This window comes from Drosophila montana, unplaced genomic scaffold (assembly GCF_035044405.1).
Source record: "Drosophila montana isolate Dmon_TW-CO22-7 unplaced genomic scaffold, ASM3504440v1 contig_3274_1, whole genome shotgun sequence".
NCBI lineage: Eukaryota > Metazoa > Arthropoda > Insecta > Diptera > Drosophilidae > Drosophila > Drosophila montana.
Window position 1 is genome coordinate 68,032 of NW_026998157.1, and position 27,784 is coordinate 95,815.

A 27,784-nucleotide genomic window follows, 5' to 3' on the forward strand; every position below is an offset into this window, starting at 1 on the left:
TACGATCTATTAAGAAGTTTTTCTATAAAATTATCGATCAATTCTAGCATTTAACTCAAATCGATTCATTGACAACAGCTCGAGCTTAGAAAATCTAGAAAGTCAATTATTAGTTTTAACTATCAAATTATCGATCAATCTCAGCATTTTACTAAAATCGATAAATATCGAGTTGCAGACACGTCTAATACATATGTATATGTATGCCTGAGAGTCCACATTTGGTACCTTGCTTCCGTCGACTAGTATTATTAGCAAACTGTCTTAGGGCATTCAGTATTTTAACCAAATCGATAAATATCGATATTCGATATTCGATATCTGCTATGAGCAGATCGAGAATATTTTGGTTGGACACTTTTACCAACTATCCCCGAATTGACAACCAATTGAAAGAGCTAGAAGTCATTCTTTTAGGTATGGCCCACATTGAGAGGACTTTTGGAATTGCAGTCGCGAACGTGTACAGGGTATCTGCTAGTCATGCACTTTGTAGACTCTCGGTTTTGTTGTCGTTAATTAATGCAAAGCAACAAGAAAAATAAATAACAAATAAAAAACGCACCACGACAAGTTTTAGTCACTAAATTAAACTTTTCAAATGATTTAAGCCAAATGCCACTTTGCATTCAGGGCCATCGACTCGGCCACACACACGCACACACACGCACACACACACACACAGAGTCAGGCACTAACACATGTGTAGATGGTGAGCTGCAGATACGACAGACATGGAAATGGGCGTCTGGGCATCTGTATCTATATCTGTAAATGTATCTGTATCTGTATCTGTATCTGTATCGGCGTCTAGGCTGCTGCCTGATGCCTTGACAAGTCAATTTTAGTTTGCTGTCTAACGGTAACAAGCTGTTGACAGAGCCAGCAATACGCTGGGGAGACTGAGTGCGGCTTGGGGAGGGGAGTGAATGCCCAATTCAGTTGCAGATGTTTAAATAATCTGTTGGACATCAGCTGCAGAAATCGAAATGACGTCCAATGACTGCTTGAGCCTAGAATCTCGCATTCAATCAACCAGAAGCCCTCAGCGAGGGGGGGGGGGGGGGGGAAGTGCCCAACTGGCAGTCAAGCTGAGGTCTCTTCGAGGTCTCCGCTGATAAAGAAAAACTCATTTCCTAACCCCACACTATAAGAAATGCGCTCCTGAATAGCTTCGATGCTTATAGTCCGATCTGCACGAAATTTTCAGGCATTAACTATGGCAAGCCAAAGTTTATGCATTCCAAAGTGCAAGACTAAAACATAACAAATGAGTTCCAATTTTGAGGAATGTATCCAAATAGTAATTGGTAAATATTATACGATCTTGTATATACCTTTTAATATTTATTCGAGTCCAAAGTAGAAAGATATCTCGTGTCTATGGCTGCCAAACTAAGCAGTTATTTAAAGAATAGATTTTCTAAAAGCAATTCAACCTACATGAGGTCCCAAAAAAGCTTAACTGAGCTAACTGAGAGTTAAGATCGCATAGAAATTGAAGATCATGGAAATTTTAAACAACTTATAAGCTAATAAGTAGATCATGGACCAACAGACATAATCAATCAATGTCAAAGCGAAATCATAATGATAATGTTAATGTTAATGATAATGATAATGATAATGATGATGATTATGTTGTTGATAATAGGTAAAACAAGCTGCCGATGTCAAGCTGGAGACAAGAAATGTAAACCTGGTTGTTGTAACTCTTCAAGAATTCAGAGCAAGCTCAGATCTGGTGTAGCCTAAATTGCAATATCCGGCAAATGGAATAATATGAGAGGGTAGGCATGCCAGTATATTAAAGTGAGCTACCCCAATCCGAGGCATTGGCAACTGCGTGGCAAGTGGCATAAATGAAATAAATGCAATCGCAATTGGAATTGGAATTACGACGGCGACTGCAATGGGACACTAGACTACACAGATGGCCGAGCACTTCAATGGGTCCGGATTGGATTGGGTTGGATTGGTTTGGGTTGGGTTGTCTGTGGTGTGGGGCCACGTGCAGAGCGCAGAGCAGTGAGAACCAATAATAAACTGCATAGCCAGCGCGACATTGAATGGGAAATAAATTTGCCAGCAATGTGAGATTTCACATTTTCCGCCCTGCCGTTCGGCCCGTTGGGGTTGGCCATAAAAATGTCACCTTTTAGAAGAATTCCCATGGAATGGCCAAAGTAGACGTCGCCGCCTCGCTCAACATGCGGTTCACTAGAATTATATACTTTCGTATGCCCATTGGACCTGAACAAAAACCGAGTATACTGCAGTTGTGCGTATGTGGAATGCATATCTAAATTGAAATTCTTAATAATTGCTCAAAGGTTTCTCTTGCAATATCTAACATATTTTATCAAAATCGATATATATCGATTTTCCAAATCGATGATTCGAGCATATCATAGATTTAGTTAGTTAGTTCCTTCAATTTTTGCATACAGATCATACTAAAGGCCGCGCAAATTGATTTTATTATCAACATATCGATAAATTCTCACTTTTGTCTTTGTCGATAAATATCGATGAATAGCCTCGGCTTGTTAAGCATATACATATCAGAGAAGATAGTTGCTAGAGACTCGCATTTATGTTGTCCTAAGGTCTAGCATATCGATTTATTAACCAAATTCCGATAAACACTTAAATTGTTCATTATCGATAAATATCGATTTATAGCCTCGGCTTGTTAAGCATATCTCGGAGTTGATAGGAGCTAGGGAATTGCATTAAGGTTCTCTCAAGTAGATTAAATTTACAGCCGAGTTTCGATAAGTCTCTGCATTTTTCATTGTCGATAAATATCGATTGAGCATAACTTGCAAATTGTTAGAGCCCGTTTTTCTATCCAATTGATTATCAAATTATCGATAATTCGGCACACTTTTCTTAATCGATATTTATCGATTTCCAGCCTAGCTAGCCAAAGTTTAGTGTATTTGGTAAAGGGTATCTCACAGCCGTCTACATTCAACTAGAGCACTCTTGTTTTCCCTTTTCGTTTTGTGAAAAATCATAAAAATTAAAGCAAAGAATTTTGTGCATCTTCTTCTTCAATTTTTTTTTTTTTTTGTCGGTGCTGAAAGGTAATAAATAAGCGCTGCGATGCGGACACGTGTGCTGTTAATCCAACAGTCGGGCATAGCGCATAGCCCAAGTATGCAGCCAGCACCTCCCTCGGCGCAACTCCCTCGCTCTGCCCAACCCATTGGTGAATGCCCCCGCAAGCGATCCACGGCAGCAGCCACGCATGTTGCATCGTTCTAATTAACGTCACAGCAAAACAGAGAATAACCAAGTCGAGAGCCAGAGCAACAGAACAGAACAGAACAGAAAAGAACGGAACCATATCATACCAGACCAGACCCGGACCCGGACCGAGCATATCATACCAGACCATAATCTTGCCCTACCATTCCATTCTATATTGCGTCGTACCGAAGGAAAGTGAAAGAAGCAGCAGAATCGCGACGCAGCATACAAAAGATGAAAGCAACAAGGGTGGGGCAGGATGGTGACAGGGGGAAGGCGGCGGGGGGGGTGGCGTGTGCGACCAAATGGGGCAGCTACAGCTGCAGATACTTCAACTCTCTCTATATATATATATATATATATATGTAAGTATATATAAGGTATGCACACGCACAGTAAATGCGTGCTTTGAATTGCAATTCACACAAGATTCTTTGGGGAAGGGCAGAATTTAGGGGTAGCTATAAATTCCAAAGGCAGGGAGAGGGAGAGGGAGAGGGAGAGGGGGAGGAGGCAAGGTGAAAGGCGGTCGTGAGGTCCCGTTCTGCAATTGACATCCCTCTGGGCACATAACTTCCTCAATTAGGGGTTCGTTGCGAGTCAAAACAAATGCAATTTCCCATTGAGCCACAATAAACACGCCTGCTCCTGCTCCTGCTCCTCCATGGTGGGAGCTGCACAAAGAAGGGGAGCTCCAAGGGAAGCAAAGATATAGACGAGAAGAGATTGGGCTTAGTTTCGACTTCAGCTTTATCAAGCTTTAAATCGGACTAGTTGGCTGAAGAACAGACGAACCTAAACCTGAACCCTTCCATCCTTAACCCCACGCTATATTGGGGAAATATATATTGAAATTCCCCATTAACTCTGGTACTCCTTATCTGGTCTTTACGAAAGTTTCAGGGCTTAAAATAGACATAGAAAAGTGTGTACATACATAAAGTCAAATTAGTCAATTGATCGATAAATAGTTGTATAGTTATCGATCAGTAAGTGATCGTTAAAATCAATCAGACCTTTCAGTGCTGCGATTTGTTTGGCCTACCTAACGAATAAAATTGACTTGGCTATCTAACATACTATTTGATCATTAGCTGATCGGGATCTTATATATAATTATGTCCATTTTGGGTATTGGTCAATCAATTACTTAGTGATCATATTAGCAGATCTTTCGATCAGCTTATGACACTGTACATATCAATTGGCTGTGTCTGGTGTTAAAAGCGATCAGTTGAGCTCTAACAATCAAATATCACAACTGATCATTGACTTCAATATTCGATCGGGCAGTGATCAGTGGGTGATCAGTGAGGGATCATGATCTACCTTATTAGCTTTAATATTAAGTGCTTGTCAAGTTGTGTGGTCTAGCCACGATCGTTGTCCTAGTTCAGACCGATCGCATTTAATGATCCAACTTGCATCCACTCCACACTCCCCCCCCCCCCCCCCCCCCCAATTGCCAGCTGAGGGGCATCGTGGCCTAGTTTATTTGTTCAGCTCTTTTTTAGCTGATCGGGGCACTCAATTACTGCATATGCATTGGCCTAGCCCATAATGGAAGTGCCTCAACGACCACGTCGCCGTGTGACGATTGACGATTGATGATCGCGAGGCGAAGAATCGACAGATGCCTCAAGTGGAGTCTGTTTACAAATAGTGCAAGAATCACGCCCTTAATACACACACACACACACACTCGCGCACACACTCGCACACCCAGCACAATCAATAGATGCAGATGCTGCTGGGTCTGGGTGTGGATTCGCTTCGGGCTGGGCCACTAACCTTGGCCCAAATCGTGTGCTTGTGGTATGTGCTGAAAGCGTGCTAATTGCCAAAAAAAGGGAGAGAGAAAAAACTGCTTTCAACGGTTTAAGCAGCATCCAAAATCTCCCCCCAACCAATTGCCCCATATTGCGATTAGTGTAAACATAATAAAAAAAAACCCAGCAAGAGCGACTGTCTTAGACATGCCGCACACAAAATACCCTTTAAGACAAATGGCTAAGGAACGTTTTTGATATTGTAAGGAGATTAATGAAAAATGAGAAATTTCCCATCTCAAGCGATTCATCTTATTGATTGAACTATATAATATCAAAAGTAGATAGATATGGAAGAACTTGTCAATGTCAAGTCTGGTTAAGATATATTGTAAAAAATTAAACACAATTTTCGATCGATTCACATGACAGCCGTAAGATATGGCGATTCGGTTGTCTGCCTCCATGCGTTACATAATTGGTTAGAAAATCATGCTACCCTCTACAGGATATAAAAACGCCCTGACAATTCAGTTAGAGATCAGACAACTTTATAGATAGACATAGGCCAAGTGGGACGGTTAACAGAACAAATAGATTGGGTAAGTTAAAATACCTAGACAAAACCAATATAGTACATAGATACTTGTTTCTCTGATATTTATTGTCTTCACAGCGCAGACGTTTACGGAGTGCGGTGGCGAGGTGGGGAGGTGGGGAGGGGTACCTTGAGGAGGGGGAACTCAATAAACAGCCGATAGACAAATGGTTTGAGCGTATTCCCCAACATTTTCTCAATGCTTTTCTTTTGTGTGTGTTGTTGTGATCTACCACACGTCGCACTTGGATGTAACCATATGGGAAAATGCACGTAGCCACACACAGAGAGAGAGAGCGAGAGAGAGAGGGAGAGAGAGAGGGAGGGCGAAGCATGGTCTGGCTTACCAAATAGGTTAGATAAGATAAGGAAAAGCCATGAACATTTGCCTCGTTTTACTGTTTACATTTGGTTCAAATACCAATTGCTGTTTGCCTTGTTGCCTTGTTGCCTTGTGGCTTGATTGATACGACCAACGATTAGGTATTGGATATAGGCAGCCATCTATCTATTCTACTTAGCACGTACTGCGACATAAGGTCAAAACAAGATAACCCGCAACCAGCTCTAGCTCTAACATATGCTCTGCTTGAATATGATTTATGTTTATGCCCAAATACAATTGTTTTCGCTTAGTTAGCCCGAACTTTAGCTATAGTTAATCTATTATCTCCATGCATTTTCACGCTTTTGGCACGTACAGCAAAACCTTTTAACAGCAACTCTTTAACAGAAGCGCGGCTCTAGTTAACATATGTTAACATATATTAAATAGCTTAAATAGCTAGCTCTTATACTCATCTCCATATATGAAACTGTTTGTCCTGACTGACTGACTGACTGATTGACTGACTGATTGGTGATCTACGCAAGAGCTAGGAAGCTGAAATTTGCACTGTAGTTACCTTATGTTACCTTTGGCTTTTTGTTGATGGTTTGGCTTCTAGATCAAATTTGGCATCTAAATCTGGGAACACTTTTCCAGTCCAAAATGTTTGTAAAAATGGTTCCCCTATAGCTTTTTTTTGCAGTTCAACAGTTTGCAATTAATTTGATTGCAACTTTGAACAGAACTTTTAACGCACACACGATCGTCTTTACAGCCAATATTTGGGCCAGAAGATAAGCATTAAAAGCAAATGAAATGAAATTTTGAAGAAATTACAAAAAAAAAGAACGTTAAGTCTTTTTGTGATATTTGATGTCCGATATTCGGCAACGACTTGTAAATTGGAAAGTGCGGCAAAAAAAATCGGTTAGCTGTATCGATACAGCTCCATATGCAAATCCAATTTGAAGCCCTTCCCATTCCGATAAAAAGAGACCCATAAATGCATAAATGAAATGCTCTATCTACAAATCGTGCATATGCAAATGAGCGACAGCTTTGGCTCAATTAACCGACTGCCGCTGGACACTGGGCAAAATTCGAATTCGAATTTACAAAAAAAAAAATTTAATACAAATATTTATAATAACAGAAATTTCGACAGAAATTTCAGGAGAATTTTCAGCACATTTGAAAATTTATTTTTTGCCTAACCAATCAGCTGACTTTCAAGTGCTGCCATTTAATCAGTGTTGCCACCTAGTTCAAAAAAAAAAAAAAATTTAATTTAACATATTCAATTTGAATTTTAAATTTATGCCGCAAAGATTTTGGTTTCATGCCCATAGTACACGGCATTTAGCTGTAGCTTCCGTGTTAAAGACGCCCAAAAGCACATTAAACTGCCCATAAAACTGGGCTAAGTGGGCGTGGCACACGTTAGCCAGTTGGTTGGCAGCCGCACGCTTCACTTTTATGGCCCCAACATGAAGACAGCAACAAAATAAAAGAGCAACAAAAAAAAAAGAAAATCATAAAATAAAATACACGAAGGCGACGACAAACACGCACCAAGTTCGGATATCAGTCCGTCCGCGCGGTCCGGCTTTGGGAGCATAAAAGCCACACACAAAACAAGCCGCATCTTAAAATCGACTATGATGGGAGAAACGGGCATGAACGACTAACAGATACCCTAAGCTCAGCGCCGAGATGTCGTCACACTCATTCGCACATCCTTCTAAACATATATGTACATACATCTGCTCTCCTTAGCCCCACTCTATGAGTAACTTCGGAGCTTATAGTCCGATCTTTATGAAATGTTCACGACTTGAATATGGCGCAAGCATCTAGCTTTATGAGTTTTTGACATTTCTTAAGATGATAAATCTGTACTATATGCGAATTCGCATATGAATATGACAACTTTGCTGTCTTCAGCTCTTTGAATTTTCGACTTATGCTCAGAAGTCATCAAAATCGATATTTATCGATATTTTGCAAATGGGAGAAGTGATCGAAATGAAACTATTAGCTCGTTCTGCATATGGTAAAGTAGAATATATACATATATTCAAAACGAAAAGTTCCTAGCTTTTGTAGGATTGACTCAACTCAAACAAAAACAAAATATACCCTTGCCCCCCAATGATCACAGGGTAGTATGTACATGTAAAGGATCATCAATAGAGACCTAAGCGAAAATCCTTGAGAGCATTGAAACCCATTTGGCTTATAGTTAAACACTTATCCAACAAAGGTGTTGGGCGGCATCGATTCAAATGGCTTTTGATGGATTGGCCGGAATGCCATAGACATCTCTGGGGTCTTGAGAGGCCACAGAAGAAGAAGAAGACGACGAAGACGACGAAGAACAACAGAAACAGAAACCTTAAGAAATGAGCCTTTAGAAAAACTCAAGTGCTCTTGACTTGCGAACAAGATCTCATGTTGTTGGTCAGCTTGGTTTAGTTGTTGTTGTTGTTGTTGTCAGTCAGGGCTGCACTTGACATTCACAAGATGCCGGAAAATTGGCAAAACTATGAAAAATGAGCACACACAAACAATACACACACACTGGCACACACAGGCACACACAGGCACACACACAGGCACACATGTCGTGCCGAGGCACAACAATAAGCTGAATGAAACTTTAGATTGCAAAATCTCCAAGAATAGAATGGAAGTTGGCTTTGAAGTGAAGCAAGCACAACAAACACACACACATTGGCACAACAATGTGCTGTGTGTGCCAAGTGTGAAGTGCAGCGCGGCGTTTGAGGCGTTTGTGTGTTGGCCATTAAAAAAATATGAGGTAATTCAAACAACACACAACAAATTAGATAAATACAAGAGAGAGAGAGAGAGAGAGAGAGAGAGAGGAGGGGAGTGAGGGGGCTTAGAGTTAGAGGGAGATACAACCAAAAGACCCGCATCACAAACTTGGCAAACTAACAACAACAACAACAGCACGAGATGACATTGACATAATGATTCTTAGTTAACGTTTACGATTTCAAAGTTTCTATTGTTGTTGCTGGTGTTGTTGTTGTTGCTGGTGTTGTTGTTGTTGTTGTTGTTGTCTTTCAATGTGACTGGGTTCCGGCGTGCGTCGCTTGCGAGACTTTTGACAAGTTTTTTTTTTTTTTTTTTTTTTGTTTGTTTATTGTATTGGATCAAAAATAGCATACATTTTTATTACAACACAGTTGGCTTAGGTGATATTACGCCAAGCCTGTTTGGGTCCTCAGGCTTTATCGTGGACAAACGTCAAAGGCGGCTTTTTGAGTAAGGCTGCATCGTCACGTAGGTAGTCGGGGGACTCTGGGGCGGCTCCTATGTCGTGGTTGGAGGAGGTCCTTGAACGATCTTCTCTTGAGCCTCCTGACTACACACCTCCCAGCGAGGTCTCTTGCTACCCGGCTGCAGTGTCGCTGCAAGCGTTCGCTGTACCGGTTGGCGAATGCTCCGACTTGGCTGTCTATGGTCTCCATTTTGAGGTCTCTGTGCAAGGTTGGATTTCTGACGTACCAGTCAGCACCCGTAATTCGGCGCAAGGCCAAGTTTTGGAGTGTCTGAATCCGTTTTCGATTTGTCCGAGATGCGATGCCCCAAACTTGAATACCGTATCTCCAAGTTGGTGCCACCACGACGTTGTAAACTGCCCGTTTGCAGCGAAGTGGCAATGGGCTGTTGGGGTTTAGTAGCCAGTTGGCCTTGGCCATCTTATAGCGGCACTGCTTAAGAAGGCCGTCGATGTGCGCCCGAAAGCTAAGCCTCTTATCCAGTACAATTCCAAGATACTTGGCGCTTCTGCCAGGGTGGAGGGGGCTACCGTCTATCCAGACTGCTGGAGCCTTGCCACGCCTCAGTGTGTAGTTGACCGCCTGGCATTTGGAGGCATTGAGCTTGATGTTCCACCTGCGTGTCCAGCTCTCAAGCAAGTGAATGTATTCCTGGGCACCGTCAGTGGCTTCGTACTCGCAGTGGGCTGAGTAAAATATTGCCACGTCATCGGCAAATGTAGCCATTAAGTATTTGCCTGGGGTGGCAAACTCGTGTAGTTCATCCGGAGTGGGGATGTCTGCCGTGTAAAAGTTGTAGAGAAAGGGGCCCAGTACGCTGCCTTGGGGGACACCCGCCTTCATTTTGCGGGCAGGGGAGATTGCTGCTCTAACTTTGACTTCGAACTTTCGCTCCATTCGATAAGAGCGCAGAAGTAGAAAGAAGGGGGCGGGAAGACTCATCTTGATTTTCTGGAGCAATCCGTCAATCCAGACTCGGTCAAAGGCCTGCTTAACGTCTACAAAGACTCCATAGCAGTAGTCTTTGTCGTCGTAAGCCTTAAGAATATGGTTAATCACTCTGTGAACCTGTTCGACAGCACCATGCCCTCCCCTGAATCCAAATTGGTGTTCAGGAAGGATGGCCGTGTGATCCATAAGCCTTGAAAGTCGGGCGACAATCAGTCTTTCCCAGACCTTCGACAAGGAAGGCAGGAGACTGATCGGCCGATATGACTCAGGGTCATATTCCGGCTTGCCCGACTTATGGATCATATGGATCCTCGCTAACTTCCACTGGGCAGGGAAGTGTTGCGTCCTTAATATGGCGTTGAAGATCAACGTTATAAAAAGTAGCGCGCGCATAGGGCCTTCAGAGTGGTGTGGCATATTCCATCATGGCCCGGTGCTTTAGCCCTGGGAAGGACTTTGACGACGTTGATCACCTCCTCCACGCGGATGGGGCCGATAGGTGGTGACATCTGTAGCGGTGTCTCTAACGCTCGTGTTGTTTCATCGAGCTCTTCTGAGGAGGCCAGATTGAAGGGAGTAAACCGTTCCTCCAGGTGGCTGGCGAAGGTATCAGCTTGCTCTTCGTCTGTAAGGCAGTATTTACCATTGTGGCGAAGAAGGGGAACGGTTCTCCAGGGTTGGCGCTTCAGGTTTTTAGTTGCTCGCCAGAGCGAGTATCCTGAGTCATGGGTATAGTCCATGCTCTCCAACCGTCTAGAGAAGGATGCGTCTTTGTGTCTGCGAAGGGCCTCCTTGAGTTGCCGCTCCGCTCTACGCCACTCCGCCTTGTCCCACGGATGCTGTGTCGTCTGGAACCTGCGTCTGCTCCGCCTTTTGATCCTGAGCAGGTTGTCTATGTCTGCGGGCAGCCCGTTGCCAGCATTGTCCAGCCGCCTGGCAACTGGTGGGGAGGTGGCTTCGGCTGCTGCTGCGCGAATCTTTGCGTTAAGCAGCTCGATGGCGTCCTCTACATCTCGTCCAGTGCAGATTTCGGTGTTGAGGTGTATACTTTCACTCATCTGTCTCTGGAAGACACCGAGATCAGTGCGTGCGTTGATCAGCCTCGGTATTGCGCTGACCACCCTGGCCCTGCTCTCCAGGGTAACTATCAGGGCCAGGTGATCGCTGGGGAGATCCCAATCGTCAGCGATTGAAAGGCACTGGTCAGGGATCCCCTGGTAGATGGCGAAGTCTATACAAGACGGAGTGCCTCGGCTGCCGTACGGGTATCTTGTGGGAGAACCTGTGGCCAGTACTTTCGCTTGACGGTGCGCTAGGCTGCTAGCTAGTTGAAGGCCGCGCGCATTGCTGTTATTTGCGCCCCACAGCCAGTGATGTGCATTCCAGTCGCCTCCCACCAGATATCTGCTTCCAGCCGAGTTGAGTATGACGTTGAAGTCGTCAGTCGACGTCTGCTCATTTGGTCTGCAATAGACTGCTCCAAAGTCCACGTTACCAGCATCAGTGGAGACTTTCACAGTCGAGTATTGGTAAACACGGTTAGTAATAGTCAATTGCGGAAAGTGAACCAAGTTACTCCGAACGAGGACAGCGCAGCCACCGCTAGCTGAGCGATTTTGAGTCCAGTGTACAGGGTATGCCTCAAAACCAAAGATTTTAGGGAAAGTTGGACCGTTCGTTCTAGTTTCTGACAGCAGAATTATTCCGATTGCGTATTTTTGTACTAGGGCCTCCAGCTCTAGTACTTTACCTGAAATGCCATTGGCATTCCAGATTAGCACCTTCAGTGGTGTGTTCATTTGGATAGTAACGCTGTTAGAAGGGTAAGGATTTGCTGTTGCATACCCAAAACCTGCTGTTGCATTTCTGTCATCCTCTCGATAGCTCGGCTCATGTCCTTGATGGCAGAGGAAAGTCCTTCCCCGTTTCCAGATATCTGATGTTGCTGTTGTTGCGCAGTCAGCCCCTCCTGTTGCTGTTCCCTCAGCAATCTATGTAGCCTAGCTTGCGCTGGTCCTTCTCGCTGGCTAGCGCTGGGGACGTTGTTCTCTTTGCTGAATGCAGATAGTCCTATTCTGGTGGCAGCGGCGTATGAAAGCCCTTCTACTTGTTCAGTGGGTGCTGTACGGGGGAAGACAACAGGTGTAGGCCCATGAACTTTATTGCTGCGGCTTCGGTTAGCTTGAGTCGGTGGAAGATTTTTCATTTTGGCGGGCTTTGGGGCTCCCGCACGCTTTGTATATTCAGTGAACCACTCGCAGCCCTTATAGTTGGCAGGGTGGTTACCACCGCAGTGAACGCAAGTTGCCGGTACTGAGTCGGGCCGTGTGCAATCAGCAGAGCGATGATTGAGCCCGCATTTAACGCATTTGTGTTGTTTTCTACAGTATGTGGCCGTGTGCCCGTACTCCTGGCATCTATGGCATTGCACCACATCCTGGCTTCTTCTAGCAGTCTCAACCTTGACCACCTGTTTGCACAGCTTCCTGATAGTAAGAGCCTCCTTGTTGTTGGTCGCCGGCTGCAAGTTGATGAAGTGGATGTTCATGGGCTCCTTGGTAGCTTTGCTGCTCGGATTGTGCACGTGGAGAACGGTGTGGCCCTGGGTCCGCAGGTCGTCGACGAGTTTTTGACAAGTTTTGTTTTCTTAACATGAACCAGGGTATGTAGGGTAGCATAACGCGGCCAAGAATCGTGTAACGCTCAGCAAGAGACAACTTGACTCCGTTAAGAACAGATATAAATATATATATATATATATATATGTGTGTTTGTCGTTATAGCCATTTCTTTCTGGCTGTCTGCAAACATATTTCTTACATAGAATCAGTTTCGAAGTCTATCGATATATATCGATTTTGAGACTTGTAGCATAGATCGACAGTTATATGATTCAAATACACCAAATTAAACACAGCTGAGAAATATTTCTTTCCATCTATCAATCTATCTATCTATCTATATATCTATCGACATCTATCTATCTATATATATCGATATCTATCTATCTGTCTATATATATCGATATCTAACTATCTGTCTATATATATCGATATCTAACTATCTGTCTATATATATCGATATCTAACTATCTGTCTATATATATCGATATCTATCTATCTGTCTATATATATCGATATCTATCTATCTGTCTATATATATCGATATCTATCTATCTGTCTATATATATCGATATCTATCTGTCTGTCTATATATATCGATATCTGTCTATATATATCGATATCTATCTATCTGTCTATATATATCGATATCTAACTATCTGTCTATATATATCGATATCTATCTATCTGTCTATATATATCGATATCTATCTATCTGTCTATATATATCGATATCTATCTGTCTGTCTATATATATCGATATCTGTCTATATATATCGATATCTATCTATCTGTCTATATATATCGATATCTAACTATCTGTCTATATATATCGATATCTATCTATCTGTCTATATATATCGATATCTATCTGTCTGTCTATATATATCGATATCTGTCTATATATATCGATATCTATCTATCTGTCTATATATATCGATATCTAACTATCTGTCTATATATATCGATATATATCTATCTGTCTATATATATCGATATCTAACTATCTGTCTATATATATCGATATCTATCTATCTGTCTATATATATCGATATCTATCTATCTGTCTATTCATATATCGATATCTATCTGTCTGTCTATATATATGTATATCATTGTTTATTCCTCATAAATATATAGAGATATGTAGATATATGTATACAAGCGGGTACTGCCCGGCCTTGCTCTGGGCAAGTTTTTTGCTACAAATGTTCAATATAACCTTTTCACCCATTTTCCACCCGCACGCAATTTAAATCTACACGCACTATCTTAAGCTCCACGTCTAAAGTTATTTTATATTACAGTTATGTGAAAGAACCAAAAGTTGAAATCAACACCTTCCGTTCATGTTAGTCTTGTGGTGCGGATTTTGAAGCAGAAAAATAAACTTACGTTTAGTCAACCTTTAAAGCCGCGTTTATCAACCAAACGGGATGGATTTTGCGAAAAGCGTGAAACACTCAACAAATGAATCTAAGCACAGATCTTTAAAAATGATTCTAATGCCGATCGACTGGTATACAAATAACTTTCTTTCTTTCTAATTTAGCGCAATTTGTTCATATTTCGGGTGTGGTTCCATGTAGAATCTAATTACACCACAGAGTTATATGGATTTTTTTTTTATATATATCCCCTATTTGCACAAAATTGAACGAAAAAACACGTCACTTGTATAGTTAGATCTATGCGCTTTGGTATCTACGCACATTTCTTACCATATTTAAGCCCTGAGAATTGTATAAAGATCGGTCAATAAAGAGTGTTAAGCTACGGGCAGGAGAATCACAGAGAGAGGTCTTCAGAGTTAGAAGAGAGCGAGGGCGAGAGCGAGAGAGTGAGAGTGAGAGAAGCTGTCATGTCTGTTGACGACAGCAAAGCACTGAATTCAGGATAACTTCCAGTCGGGCATACCCGACTTGAGCACTCTGACTTGTTCTCTGTTGACTTCAGTTCAGCTCAATTCGGTTTTTCTTTGCTGTAGATCCGAAGAGCTTAATGAGCAACTGACTTGAGGCTAAGTAGTTGCTTTCTGCTTTTTGCTTTTTGGTTTTTGTTGTTTCTTAAGTGAAACCCCAAACCGATCGCCCACCCGTAAAAAAAAAAGAGGAAAAAAAAACACTACCAAAATTCTTAATTGCAGGCCTTTGGGCAATGTGTGTTTGTTGTTTTGTTTCTGTTGCGTTGTGTTGTGTTTTTTGGATTCGGATTCAAAGCTCATACTAGCTCGTGGCCAAATGCATGATGTAAGCTACCTAATTTGTCTTCACCTTTTATACATCAGGTTCGTCCGGTTCGGTTCGGTTCGGTTCGGCTTGGGTCGGCTTGGGTCGGGTTGTCTGTCCGGTCCACATCATAATTCATAATCTTTTGCACAATTTTTGGCACTCCGTTTTTGTTTGTCTTCTTCTCTCAAGTCTTAAGTCATTCACTCAGTCAGTCAGTCATTCGTCAGCTTAAATATGTGACATTTGGTATGTGGATTTCTTGAATAGGGTTCAATAGGGTTTGCCACAATTTACAGAGTGCAACCACCCAACCAAAAAGAACAACTAGGGTGCTCGACCTGAAGAAACCCTGCATTCAGTGCATTGTTAATACAAAAGCACGCTTACGTTGAACTCCATTAAGGAAATTGTATTTATAAATGACATTTTTGCCTTTTGTCTGATTCGTACTCAGTATGTACTTGACAGAGCCTACATACCAAATTTGAGAACTCAAGCTCTTATAAGCCACGAGATATGCTCAAAAAGCTCTGTCCAAAAATCGATATTGATCGATTTTAGCGCATTTATCGTTAATTCGACAAAGGAAATTATCTGCCCGTGCCACAAGTAAACGTTTTGCCAATTCTGGCATCCCAAAACCTTATAAAGCTGAAAATCGATATTTATCGATATTTATTCAGCAATAATTCAACAAAAATTTCATCTACCAGTGCTACAAGTATGCTTTCATGCCAATTCTGATATCTCTAGCCTTAAAATAATCAAAATCCTTATTTATCGATTTTGTGAATTTTCATATTTATCGATTGAGTGAATTTCGATATTTATCGATTTAATTTATTTGGCGATAATTTGACTCAAATATGTTCTGCCAGTTCGGGCATCTCTAGCACTTAAAACACTCAAAATCGATATTTATCGAATTTCCGAAAATATCGTTATTGTTATCGATAAACAAAAACAGAGCTAGATTTGTTGCACATAAGTAAGGAATGATTATAAGTTCCAATATTATATAGTCCGACGGACAGATTAAACGATAACAGTCAAGATCGAGAAATCACATAAATATATATTATTTATTTGGAGTCGGAATTGCCTGCCTCTGCTGGATACAGGGTATAGAACAATCCGTTGATGACTAAACGTTATTAAATGTAATGAAATTTAAGTGAGCGCCGCCGTCGTTTCGTACCCCTGACCCAGTAACGAGTTTGTAATAGGAACACAAGCACACACACACACACACACACGCACACACACATAAACTAATCTCCAAGTACGTGTGTGTGTGTGTGTTTTTTCATATCTCATAAATATGCGTTTGATTAGAGCCGCCAGCCGCCCGCATCTGAGTTGATTTTGTTAATAGGCGACAATCGTGGCACGGCATTTAATCGCACAACCGCCGCCCCGCCCACCAATCGAGCGGCTTAAATGAGCCGCACAGTGTTAATTCGATAATTGTGGCAGCCGCAGGTACTCGAAACCGCGGCGAGCCAATTACAATATGCGTTGAGCAAGTGGCTCAATTTTTGAGAGATTAGCCTAATGGGAACAGCAAGAGAATTGGCCAGATCTAAGCTAGAAGATCTTTGAGCAAGCTAACAAATAGGCCAGATTTGGGAGATTAGCCAAATCAGATCGCCAGATGTCTGATCAGAGATCAGTCAGTGGATCACTAATGAAGTTAGAGCTAGATCTGGGATAATGAAGAGTAGAGCAAGATCAGTCGGTAGATCACGATAGAATTAAGAGCTAGATCTGAGACAATGAAGATCTCCAGCAAGATCAGTAAGCAGTTCGCTGAAGACGTTTCAACCTAGGCCAGATATGATATGGCCAGGATCTCTGACAAATAGATCGCTAAATAGATCGCTGAAGAAATCAGAACCTGAACCTGCTTTGAGATCTCTGTTAAGATCAGTCAGTAAAGGGACAAGATCAGTCTTGAGATCATTGAAGAAATTAAAGACTAGGCCAGATTTGAGATCGCTTGCAGGATCAGTCAGTAGATTACTAAAGAAGTTAGAGCCCAGGCCAGATTTGAGATCTCTGTGAAGATCAGTCTTGAGATCATTGAAGAAATTAAAGACTAGGCCAGCTTTGAGATCGCTTGCAAGATCAGTCTTGAGATCATTGAAGAAATTAAAGACTAGGCCAGCTTTGAGATCGCTTGCAGGATCAGTCAGTAGATCACTGAAGAAAATTAGAGCCAAGGCCATATTTCTCCCACGATCTGTCTATGGATCACTTAAAGAGGCACGATTAGTCAGTAGATCAGCAGAAAAGTTAAAGACAGATCTCGACACGATCTCTTACAAGCACAGTCAGTGAATCGTTAAAGCTCGGCCGGATCATACAATTAAAAGATTATACAAATTTAGTTAAAACAAAGTCCAAGTCGCATTTGTGCCAGACTCAGCAAGCAAGATCAGCTCGAACATTGATTCGATCTCAGACAGAAAAACAAAAAAAAAACATAAAAATTGTAATAATAATAATAAAAAACAGCTGCCGTTTCACTGTGAAGTGAAACTTTTGGCATTACATTGTCATATGGCCATTGTCTGTGGAATGGCAGCGGCTTCAAATGATTTTATTTCACCCACAGCCCACATATTATGAACATCCATCAAGCTGCACGGGGCAACATGCGATCTGCGATCTGCGATCTGTGAGCAATTAATAAACAAATAAAATGGCAACAACAATGCGGGCTTATGACCACAATACACGCCCCCTACCCAGCCAGCCGGGGGCAACTAAATTTACAATGTGCTGGGAATCCGGCAAATGATCGCATCGCCGCTAAAGTTGGAGACAGACGGCGGCTGGCTGACATTGCCCCCGATCGCGCCGACCAACAATGAAATAAAAGAAAAGATACGTGGCAACACATTAAGTGGCAGCTGCCAGCCCTCATAAGGTACGCCTTTTTACTGCTCATCCAAAGCTCCAAGCAACGCCTGCCACAGCAGATCAAGTGATCGATACAACAAAGCGTTATATGAGATGATCTGTAAATAATGCACCGACTTTTGGGGTCCATTCTCAGAAGAGACAGTCCTTCCACAGCAGATGAAGCGATCGTGATAACAGGCAGAAGTATGAAATGATGATCAAAAAAAGATCTGCTAAAGATCAGCTCGGTTACTTTTATTTTCTTCTCTTCATTGTGGGCTGATCAAGGTTTGTAGGATCCTCTCAGATTGTATAACTATAGCTGAATTGCTTTCGCCAATAGGTCAACCGATCTTTCTTTAGCTCAGACAGCTTTTTGTAGTTATAGAAAAGAAGTGATCGATATAAATAATGCACAGCTTTTAGAGTCCATTCTCAGAAGAGACAGTCCTTCCACAGCAGATGAAGCGATCGTGATAACAGGCAGAAGTATGACATGACGATCTAAAAAAGATCTGCTAAAGATCAGCTCGGCTACTTTTATTTTTTTCTCTTCATTGTGGGCTGATCAAGATTTGTAGGATCCTCTCAGATTGTATAACTATAGCTGAATTGCTTTCGCCAATAGGTCAACCGATCTTTCTATAGCTCAGACAGATATTTGTAGTTATAGAAAAGAAGTGATCGATATAAATAATGCACAGCTTTTAGAGTCCAGTCTCAGAAGAGACTTTTACTTCAGTTGAAGCAGAGCTATGAAATGATGATCAAAAAAAGATCTGCTGAAGATCAGATTTTTTTCGATTACTTTTATTTTCGTCTTTTAAGTGATCGCAATTAAGCAATCAATATCATGCCGATCCTCTTCGATATTGTATAACTTGGTCTAAAATTCCTCTTCCAATAAGTCAATTGATCTTTTCTAAAACTGGCTGTAAACGAAGATCAGCTTCTTTCAGTTCTTTCTATGGCATAAATCAATCAATATATTAAAAAGCAATAGGGTTAACTGATCAACCAATCTTCTCTCTCTCTCTCTCTCCCGCTCTCTCTCTCTCCCGCTCTCCCTCTATCTTTCGTCTATTATCCTGGGAACTGCTTTAAGCAAATACATAGAACCAAGAACTCAACTTCAATGGAAATATTAGAAAGGTTTTTTTTTTGGAAAATCTGTAATGTCATGGAACATTCAAACCCTGTTTCAACCCTTGGGCAATCACTTGACCCACACACACACACACACACACACACACACACACACACACGGGCACACACGGGCACTTTTGGATCGACAATCGAATAAATGGGCAACATGTCGAAGCTGACGTCGAGCTGTCGAATCGCGCAATAGATATTAATAAATATTGAAATATGGCCAGAAATACATCGTCGGACGATTAATGACAAACGACAACAAATCGTTTCCCGGCCGATTGGGCAATCGTTCGGTTCGGTTCGGTTCGATTCGGTTCGATTGGATCGATCGATTGGATGCCGCTTGGAATCCCGCTTGGGATCGTCGTTGATTGTCGTCGCTGCCCACCTTTAGCGTCAGTTTGTATCTATGAATTAATTTCTACCACGTTTGACCAATTTGTCTTTAGTTTTTTCTATCGTTTTTGGTGCTAGCTCGATATGACAAGCGGCTGAGTGGGAATATGCATGGAAAACAAAAACGTAATCGAAACCGATTGAAAAACGAAACCGAAAAACCAAAAATAAAACAAAATAAAAGAAGTAAGAGTGTTCGAGTCGCAAGTGCACGACTAGGAGATGCTCTGGCTATAGTTACAAGCGCTTTGAGAGCTCATAGGCTCTTCCTTGCGGAACTCCGATGTTTTTGGTGCGATCTTAATGAAATTTTCAGGATCTAAATATGGCATAAAAATATGTATAAATTCCAATGCGCAGGGCTACATCTTTGAGATAAGTTCCAGTTCCAGTTCTAGGCCTATGAGGAAGTTATCCAAAAAGAGAAATATTCTAGAATTGTGTTCACTACACTCGAATCTATCTGCATACCAAAATTGATTGAAGCTAGCTCTTATAATCTACGAGCTATGCTCAAAAAACCAATTTATAAATTGAATATATTTTCTTATATGTGTTACACATTACATCGATCAGCTGGTATACCCTCGGGCAGAGTATTACGATGCAAAAGTGTAACCGAAAACCCAATCAACGAAAATGCAATCAAAATTAAGCGACAAACTGTGCGTCATATTTTTGTTGTATTTCATTAATTTGTTTCATTTACTTTTTGGCAAACAGCCCATAAAGCGTTTCGAATTCTTGACCTACGACATGATATGTCCATATATATATATATATATATATATTGGCGGACATCTGCTCGATGCGGAAAATGACGAAACATTTTGTATTTCAATTTTGATATTCGCATATTCACAGATATCGGACGCCTTAGAGGCGGGCTGTTTGTGATTCAGACCGACTTTTGCGGAAAGTATGATTAGTTCGGTGGCGGTTGCTATATAAATATGTGTGTGCGTGTGTGTGTGTGTGCATTGTATTTGGTGTTCTTTGGGGCAGCGAGAGGGCGTCACGTAGCGCTCGATAAGCCAGTTCTGAATGGTTCATTCTACCATGGATCGTTTGGGGCAAAAGTATTGTCAATGGTTAATTGCAAACATTACGCATAGCCTCTTACTTTTACTTTGTACTGAACCGGAAAGTGAAAACATTCTAATGCCGAATGTAGATACACATGAATAGTAAATAATAATAAGAAGAAGTTTTTTTTTTCTTATCGATTATATAGTAGCTTCTATGTACATCAAAGTTGTATAGCTCCTTTGTAGACAATTCAAAGAAGTTTTAATGGAATATGGCTAGAAACATGACACAAAAACCAAACTCTTTCTAACCTGGTAGAGGCTACTTTAATTAATTCTATGCATTATTCTTGATCTGTGCGTTAAAGGTTTCACAGCTTTTGTCATCAATGTTTGCAAAGTTACATCTTTCTGTTCCGGGCAGTGCAAATGAGTCGGAATTTTTATTATATTGAAAACTTTGTTCTTAGAGAAATACTTTTTTTATGTTTTCAAAGAAATTGTAAAAAATTAATATATATATATTTGAGCTGTGCAACGCCGGGTAATTTCATCAAGTGCATACATATATACATCTAATCAAACTCCTTTTCTATTCTATTTTGATTCGTTTTTCTTTTGTTTTCATTTTGCGTTTAGTTAGCCTTGAATGAACCTAACCTCAAACTGAGCAGCCTCTTTAATCTTAACTTCGAATGGAAATTGTAAAAAACTAATATATATATTTGGGCTGAGCAACGACGGGTAATTTCATCAAGTACATACATATAGACATCTAATCAAACTCCTTTTCTATTCTATTTTGATTCGCTTGAATGAACCTAACCTCAAACTGAGCAGCCTCTTTAATCTTAACTTCGAATAGCTTAAGACTTACCGAACGGATGTTGCGCGTCTGAAGAACGTTTCTGCTTTTGTAGAAGAGCCCGTCTGAAGGTAAACAAAAGAAGAAAATTAAGAAAATACAGAATATTTGAATATATGTATGTATGTATCTATTTGTGTACTATTGAAATGTTGAAGCATGCAAAGGTATTGTGTGACATCATCAGAAATGTAAATGGAAAACGGTAAATGGAGTTTTATTTGCCTAATGTCATTGAGCGTTACACACGCACACACACGCACACACACGCACACACACACTCGATATAGTCTAAACAAATAAGTCAATAAATAAAGGCGTTAACACTTGGTTCGAATGGCCTACGTAAATATGCGATGAAATGCGCGAAAAACAACGAGTGCGAGTCATGATCAAAACGCCGTGTGGACAGAGACCGACAGAGAGACAGACCGACAGAGAGACGGAGAGACTGACTGGCAGACATAACGTGCGAATACTTATAGAGACGGACAGGCGGACAGGCGAACAGGCGAACAGGCGAACAGACGGACAGGCGAACAGACGGACAGGCGAACAGATGCGAGTGCGAGTCCAACCAATACAACTTGGCAGCGCCGTGTAGGCTTGTTTCGCAATCACAACACTCACACACACTCACACACACACACACTCACACACACACACACACACTCACACACACACACAGAGTTGGCAATAAGCTAAAAGCCGACAAATGTTTGACAAGCGGAAATGGCAAAAAGCACAGCAAACACGCGCAGACAACAACAACGGCAACAAGAACCAAAAATATGTCAAACCCATCCGAAGAAAGAAGAATCAAATAAATAGAACACAAAGTTGCGCTGGGCACACTTGAAGCTAGATCCTGCACTTCCGGGAATTAGGCATCCAGCATGTTTATCCACAGAGCTAGACTTAGACTCTTATTATGCATCTGTTTGCATAACTGAACGACTTGAAAGATCAAACTTTGTTCCAAGCGCAAAGAGAATTAAAAAAAAAAAGGAACAACCTAACCTCAATTTCACAATTTGTATGGATTCTTTTTAGGTCAGACGCGCTAGCCAACTTTCTGGGCTTACAATGTTAAACTGAGCAACGCTTTTGCTTTTGCTAAACTCCAAAGTTTACTTCAAAATTTCATGGCGAATCCTAGCCATAACTGAACCTAACCTCAATTCCGAAGCTTGCCTAAGGCTGACAACTTTCTGGCAGACCTTTTGCACATATTGGGACAATTGTAGCGTTAACTAATTCTTTCAATTGATCAATTACTTCTTAAGGACGCGCGTGCTAAACCTAACCTCAATGAGGCAATATTCCATTGCGAGCAGCCGCCATTTTGTTTACCCATGCTACGCACATAACCTCAATTTCAGCCTAAACGAAACTTGTCAACTTACTGCAATTAAAAGCTAGAATTCAGCAAATTTCAAACGTTTTCCAACACCTACATAAACTAGTTAGTAATTACTTACGAAATTCATTCAGCTCTCTTAAGCGGAACGATCCCAACTGACCAGCTCCCGACACCTTCTGTTTTGTTTTCAGAAGAATGGACCTTGGACCTTGAGAGCTGGCATTGTACCGAAATTCACTCAGTTAACAATCCCAAGAGTGAAACTCCTAACCTCAACTGGCACCTCGATTCCTGGGAAAAAGGGTGTGTGGAAATTGTCGATTGATGACTACACGAGCTGCAGGTAGTAGGCATGGCCAGGGGCAAGGTCAGCCTCAAAGGACGTATGCATTACCTTTGGCTTGGTCCTTGATTTATGTAGGTGTGAGTGTTGACAAATGCCTGCGCATGCGGTCATCAAGGTCGCCGCCCGAACAGCTGACATGACTCACTGACCACCCACTATTTATTGCTAGCAATATGACTCATAGAAGTCAATCCCATCCCATCCCAGCCGGTGCCTCAGACATGTTACCTTGTCAGAGCAAAGAGCTGAGATGAGCCCACAGCTGGAAGTCTTTGTTCCAGCTCTTTAAGAGACATTTGTCATGGAAAGAACTCGACAAAACTTTCAGATAAATAAACATACTTTTTAGATACATACATATGTACTTAACAAGGGGCGTTGCAAGCCTTGTTGTTCCCTACAGTTTACTTGCTCTATATATACATATATATATATAGTTGATGTTCAGGTCTTATCAGAGCCAACTGCATATTGTGCTTATATTTGTAATGTGTGCAATGGAAGTGAACAATTCATTTACATATGTTCACAGTCATACTGATTATTTCTGACATATGTATATGCATATTTTATATAATTTTTTTATGGACACACAGTTGTGTTGGGAAGTATGCGTACACCCAAAGATATGCCGTTACTTAAGCCAAGAAAGATATATCTAAATATATGTCAGCTGTTTATCTAGATGAATTCATTTGAGGTATTTGGTATACAAGTGATTGACTGATTGACTGATTGACTGAATGAACTCAAATCTTGAAGACTAGGAATCTACATTTTCACGTTGTTCAGCACTAGACGGGATTTTTAAGTTGTGAAAACTCTACAACAAATTCATTGAAAACCTATTTCACGCTTTTCGGTAAATTCACTTAAAAAATATTTAAGTAAATACTCTCTTTTCTCATCTTAAAGTAAATATTGCTTCAATACTCCAAAAATTCTTATGAATATATACAGAGGAAAAAGAATAATATCATAAGGATAATAGGCTATGTATATATACAAAGAGACAAAATTATAATAATTACTAGATTAACTTGAAATTCTTTCAATTTGCGCACTTAAGTTTTTATCATGTAAAGGATTGAAAAGAAATATGAATTATTATTAATATATAACTTTAGGTATTATATTAATAAGAACTATAACAAAATAAAATATATATACAAAAAAAAAATATACCCAGAAAATGTATATATATTTTATTTTACTTTCTTATAATTTGTATTATTCATTATATTTAATTTTTGTTTTTTCAACAGAAGTCTAGACTTTTGCAGCAAACTGTTTGTGTGTGTGTGTGTGTGTGTGTGTGTGAGAGAGTGCGCAACTACATCTATAATAGATGCATAAGTAAGTGGGTTTAGCAGCCTATTGCCCATGCAACTAAATGCGGCGCATTCCGCAGCAAGCACACACACGCTCACACACTGAGAGAGAGAGAGAGAGAGAGAGAGAGATAGAGACAGCGACAGTCTGACAGTTATTGGGTGGCCAGGCAAATGGATAATGGGGCAATATAATAATAATATTTTTTGCACCCAAAAACCATAGACAATCGAATTGTTTTATGCACAATCGCGTTTTCCATTTGATTTGTTTGACTGCACGACACGCAAATCGATGGTTGCCACCCTACAACAACAACAACAACAACAGTAACAACAACAATAACAACAACAGCTGCAAAAACTATCGACGAAAATCACGTTAAATGCTGCGCTTACTTTGCTGCACGCGACGCAGACGCCGAAAAATCGCGCAAACAGATGAAAAGCACAAACAAACTAACAGACGTCCATCGACAAGGAAGCACGTTATTATAACGGTAAATGTGCTAAATTTTGTTCGTTTCGCTTAACTAATAAACAAACAAAAAACAACGTACAATAAAAAAAAAAATCACAAAAAAAAAAAACCGTAATAACAACAAGCAGAAAGTGCAAAAGAAACGGCAACGTCGGCCACGACGCGACGCTGACGCTGACGTTAACGCAAGCGACGTCCGTGCAAGGCCGCAGACGAATCGCGAAAACTGCGGCAATTGCCAGCGACGTCGTCAATAGGCGGCCTAGGACGAATAGTAACTGCGACTGCGACGGCAACTGCGACAGCGAAAGCGACAGCGAAAGCGACAGCGACGCCAACTCCAGATGACTTTGGCACAGCCGCAAGGGTTGGCTCGTGCCCGACTTCGGGCGGCGCTTCGTGCCGGCACCGCTGCTCGCGAGAGCTTCAGCTTCTACGCAAGTCCTGCCGCACTTGAAACCACCAATTTCCAGCAAGAACAAGAACTATGCCCGAATAGTTTGACCAAGCACAGTGGGTCCAGTGCTGAATGTATGTAGTTGAAAACTTGTGCGTGTATAAAATGTTTCTTCGTATAAACTTTTGATATCTGGCATATGCTGGCAGGCATATGCAAGTAAATGAAGAGTATATAGGCCAGGCTCGTCTACTATATCGACTTACTATTTCAGATCGGGAAACATTGTGCCCTATATACATACATATGTATGTACATAACAACTAGCAACCACTGTGCCTTGGACTTTGTGCCTCTTGTCAAATATTAATGTAATCCATAAAATGCTATCTGTGTGTTGTTGTTTGGTGAATAGCCGAAAGGGGAATGGTAATGGAACGTGGGGAGGGGCAGGGATGGGAACAGGGCGCATGCGTTCCAAACGGAGCAAAACATATGGCAGCCAGAGAGCAGACAGTAACCGAGCTCAAGCTGCGATTCAGCCAAGTGTCTGTGTTTCTGTGTATTTATCAGCCTTTGATGTCTGTAAGTGTGTAAGTGTGTAAGTGTGTGTGTGTGTGTGTGTGTGCGTGTATGTGGCCCGCGGCCCTTGGCTTATCAGTTGCATTCGTTCCGTTCCAAAAGGAAATTTTAGCAGAATTACCACAGTCACAGTTACAGATGCAGCCACCATAAAAGCTGACAAAGACATTGGTAAATCACGCGCTCACGCGCTCGCTCGCTCTGCCGCAATCTTTGGGCTCTCGCAACAGTCCTTGGCTCTCGCGGATTGCGACGGCGGCGTCCAACAGGCGTAAACAGCTGTCAAATGTTTGTTGACACACACACCATCACGCACACACACGCACACACACACACACACGCATACCCACCCGCGGTGCCTGGCAAATTAAACCGTTTATTTTTTTGTTATTATTCTTTTTGCTGTTCGCCACTCGATTTGCTATCTCGCTTGCGCTTATTCAAATGCATCCTGTCAACGTTTGCTTTCTGTTTTGTTTTGATTGGTTTTGTTATTATTGTTGTTGTTGTTGTTGTTGCCTTTGTCATTTGCTGATTGCCGTTTTTTAATTAGCTGCGTGTACCGTTAGAGCATTTTTTAATCAGGCACAGCTGTCCGAGATATACTATATGTACATTTATACAAAAATATATATTATTTACATATATATAATACATGCATATGCATGTAAATATGTTCAATTCTATAATAATGGGCCTTGCTGCATTTCCTGGCAGCCCCCACCCCCAATTTTTGTTGAGTTTAACAAAAAAACTGAATTTCCAAATATTTGCGCTTAAGCAAATTTACAAAACTGTGTCAACTGGCTTTTGGAATTCTGGGAATTATCGGACGGGGTAAAGCAAAAGTGATCAACAAAAAAAAAGAAACAAAGATTTCTAGCTGCAAGAGTTGAGGAAATTACAGTGCACACTCGCTTAAGCGGACAGCCAAGGTAACACACAAGGTAACACACTAAAAGAAATTTGCCAGAGTAGAGTATTCACTGTAGTCAAAAAAATAAGCGTTGAGTTAAAAAAAAAAAATAGTGTTGTAAAAGCTCAGAGAATTGAAAACTCTGTATATGCAAACTTATTTTTATCCAAAAGTCGTGTTCAGCATCTTAATAAGTAACTAAAAAGAAAAAACTTCCGAAATAATTGCTTAAAATAAATCTACAATTGATTTGAAATTGATCTAATAGCTTTTGATGCGAACATTATCTTTTTCTCCACTTTTCTTTTTTTTTGGTTATGTCAAGTGAAATGTGTTCTAATCAAGAAATGCGTGTAAGAGCCGGAGCTCTGTCGCCGAGCTAGATATGTATGTATGTAGATAACCCAATAGATAGCCCAACTAACCGATAAATCGGAGCTTGAGCACTTCAGATATGGTTCAGCGAGTGACCTACAGATAGGCAAACAAAGGCCGTTGTATCTTTTCTTTTGGGGCTGGAGTTGGCGATGTTCTGTCAGTTCGTGACGAGCCGACGAACTAGAAGCAGAAGAACATGGCAAACGGGTGTAACCGACTGGCCCAATACTCTGCACACAAGTGTTATTAGCGATGAGCAAAACTGTAGACAGTTGTTTTTCTTATTATTATTATTATTATTATAATTGAGTTGGGCATGGTTCGTAGTCTAGAGAAATTTTGAGAGGGTCTAGCTTTGAGAACTCGGAACCAATATGCTCGCTTTAAATTAACAGCAATAATTTTTTTTTCAAAAAGAACTGTTTTCTTTTAGTTTTTTGTTTGCTAGCATCTTTTTTAGTACCGTTTTTTTTTTTTTTTTTTGACTGTTGTTTTCAGTTCGACTTTTGCGCAGATGTTGCTTATCGAGTGCAACAACAACAACAACAACAACAACAAAAAGGGCAAGCAAA

The 27,784-nt window shown here is 41.1% G+C and overlaps 1 protein-coding gene across 2 annotated transcripts in view; it reads right to left on the reverse strand.

Moving 5' to 3' along the window:
* pigs (pickled eggs) overlaps nt 1–27,784 on the reverse strand; it is an 87,248-nt gene that overhangs the window by 58,914 nt on the left and 550 nt on the right. Inside the window, exons 1-2 of one of the 2 annotated variants that reach the window (XM_064690546.1) lie at nt 24,858–24,931; nt 21,431–21,483 (exon numbers count right to left, since the gene is read on the reverse strand). The gene's annotated coding sequence lies outside the window, so the exon portion shown is untranslated. Of the gene's footprint in view, nt 1–21,430; nt 21,484–24,857; nt 24,932–27,784 lie in introns of those variants that run through there. The other variant, XM_064690545.1, reaches the window with a different exon arrangement.